Below are 2,789 nucleotides of genomic sequence, written 5' to 3'. Positions count from 1 at the left end.
TCCATATTTCTATGGAGCTGAGGTTCGAAACCAATTTGGACTGCTCTTGCGAACGTTGAGCCAGCACTCTTCAACCCGAAAGGCATCCGTAAAAAGCAATACGTACCACATGGGGTGATGAATGTTGTCTTCTCTTCATCCTCTCTTGTCATGAAGATCTGGTGGTAGCCGGAGTAGGCGTCGAGGAATGATAACAGATCACACCCGGCTGTGGAGTCAACAATCTGGTCGATGCGCGGCAACGGGAAGGGGTCCTTAGGACAAGCCTTATTGATATCTGTGTAATCAATACATAGCCTCCACTTCCCATTCGCCTCGCGCACCACTACCGGATTGGCCAACCACGTCGGGTGGAGCACTCCTCTCACCAAACCTGCCGCTTCCAACTTCCTGATCTCCTCTATGATGAACTCCTGCCTCTCCAGAGCCTGCTTTCTGACCTTCTGCTTGACGGGCCGCGCGTGGGGGCAGATGGCTAGGTGGTGCTCAATCACCTCCCTGGGAACACCGGGGATGTCGGATGCTTGCCACGCAAACACGTCGACATTCGTCCGCAGGAAGGTGACGAGCGCGCCTTCCTATTTGCTGTCGAGGGTGGAGCCTATGGTGAAGGCCCCTCCCGTGCCATCCTCCCTGACGGGCACCTTCTTGGTCTGCGGCGGCTCGACTCTGGATCTCTTGCTCTTGTCGGTGGAGCTCTCTGGCACGTCCTCGACGGTAGCACAACACTCCGAGGAGGTGCGCTTGCCGGAGTGGGTGCGAGAGGTCCTACCGGGCTTCTTCTTCCCTCCCGGGCCTTCAGCAGCAGGAGCAGGTGCCTTGACGGCAGCTGCTGCAACTGCTTCCCAGTAGAGTTGGTCGGCGCAGATCAGCGCGTCCTTCTTGTCGGAGGGGACGAAGATGATGGTCAACGGCCCGGGCATCTTTAGCATGTTGTAGGCGTAGTGTGACGCCGCCATGAACTTGGCTAGCGCCGGGCGACCGAGGATCCTATTGTAGGGCAAGGGGATCTCGGCCACGTCGAAGACGATCCTCTCCGTCCTGTAGTTCAACTCTCCTCCAAACGTCACGGGCAGCGTGACCTTCCCCTTCGGCTGGCTCCTCCCCGGACTGACCCCTTGAAACGTGCCCGTTTCCTCGAGGTCTCCATTAGGGATTTGCAACTTTTTGATCATGACAGGCGAGATCAGGTTCAGGCCGGCCCCGCCGTCAACAAAGATCTTGTTCACCCTGAAGATGCGTATCGTTGGTGAGACCAACAATGGAAAACACCCGACCACGGCAGTGCGGTCAGGGTGGTCCTCGGCGCCAAAGAAGAGGGGCGTGCTGGACCACTTCAGCGGCTTCTGAGCGTCGAACGACGGCTCTGCTGCTGTAATCTCACGCGCCCACCGCTTGAGCTAGCGGTGAGAGGTATGCAGCGAGGCACCGCCATCGACGCACATGGCCTCCGTAGCCTTCTGGAACCCTTGCTCACCAGACTCATCATCCTCGTCGTTATCATCGTCTTCTTGTTGCTTGTCGCGGCCCCGAGCGGGCCTCTCTTGCTGGTTGTCCTTGCCGGGGCGGCCTCCTTGGCCGCCACGCTTCTTGCCGAATCCCTTAGCATCGTCCTGGTCCCCTTGTCCTGCCTCTCGTACTCAGCCTTTTGCTTCTCAGCAAGCAGCTCGACTTGTTGACTGTTCTGGAGGTCGTGGCCCTTGGTGCGGTGGATCTTGCAGTATTTCTTGCCGGAGCTTCCTGGCTTGTCGGTAGCCGCCAAGGCCCGGCAGGCGGCGCACCCGGCAATCTCCTTGCCGGGGGCGTCTTCCTTGACCTTCTTGCTGGCACCGGTATCGTCAGATCCCTCAACGGCAAGCACGGCCTTGCATTTGCGTTTCCTGTTGCGACGCCGACCCTTCTTCGTTGGGGTGGCGGCGTCTTCATCGGTAGAGTCGGTTTCTGCGTCGGCGTCTTCGCCGGGGTACTTCCTTCCCTCTTCAGCCCGGGCGCACCTATTGGCCAGAATGTAGAGCTCGGCCACATCCTTAACTTTTGTCATCGGCAGCTCCTCGCGCATCTTACGATTGCGCACGTTCTGGTGGAACGCGCTAATCACAACGGCGGGATGAATGTCGGGGATGTTGTACTGCACCCGGCTGAATCTCTGGATATACTTGCGCAGGGTCTCCCCTTCCTTCTGCGGAATGATATGCAGATCACTGGCCTGTCCATGAGCTTGGTGGCCTGCTATGAAGGCGCCAACAAACTCATGGCACAGATCCGACCAAGAAGAAATGGAATCCACCGGAAAGTGCATCAACGAGGACATCACATTGGGCTTGAGCGCCAGTGGGAAATAGTTGGCAAGCACCTTGTCGTCGCGAGCCCCAGCAGCCTGCATCACGATGGTGTAGATGCTGAGGAACTCGGACGGATGGGTGTTGCCAGTGTACTTCTAGCCGACGTCGGGCTTGAACGTGCGGTGGGACGGCCACTGGAACTGCCGCAGCTCACGGGTAAAGGCCAGGCAGCCCACCTCATAAGGTAGGCCGCCGGGCCCCCCGGTGCTGGGTGGTCCATAGTGGGTCCCGCCCGCTTGTCCGACTGGTGGCGCGTTTCACGCCGGCGCTCGACGGTGGTTCGAGCGTCTTCGTGGGCTCGCTGCCGAAGGACCTGGCGCTACTCGCGGAGGGTCCGCGGGTCGGATGACGCTATGGAAACGTTATCACAAGCGTCGTCGTGACGGGCAGACGCCCGCGGCGGCCGGCGAGGAGGAGGAGAGTGCACCATGGCCATAGCTCCCCCGG

The sequence above is a fragment of the Aegilops tauschii genome, chromosome 1, assembly GCF_002575655.3.
Source record: "Aegilops tauschii subsp. strangulata cultivar AL8/78 chromosome 1, Aet v6.0, whole genome shotgun sequence".
NCBI lineage: Eukaryota > Viridiplantae > Streptophyta > Magnoliopsida > Poales > Poaceae > Aegilops > Aegilops tauschii.
Note: the sequence above shows the minus strand (reverse complement) of the source record.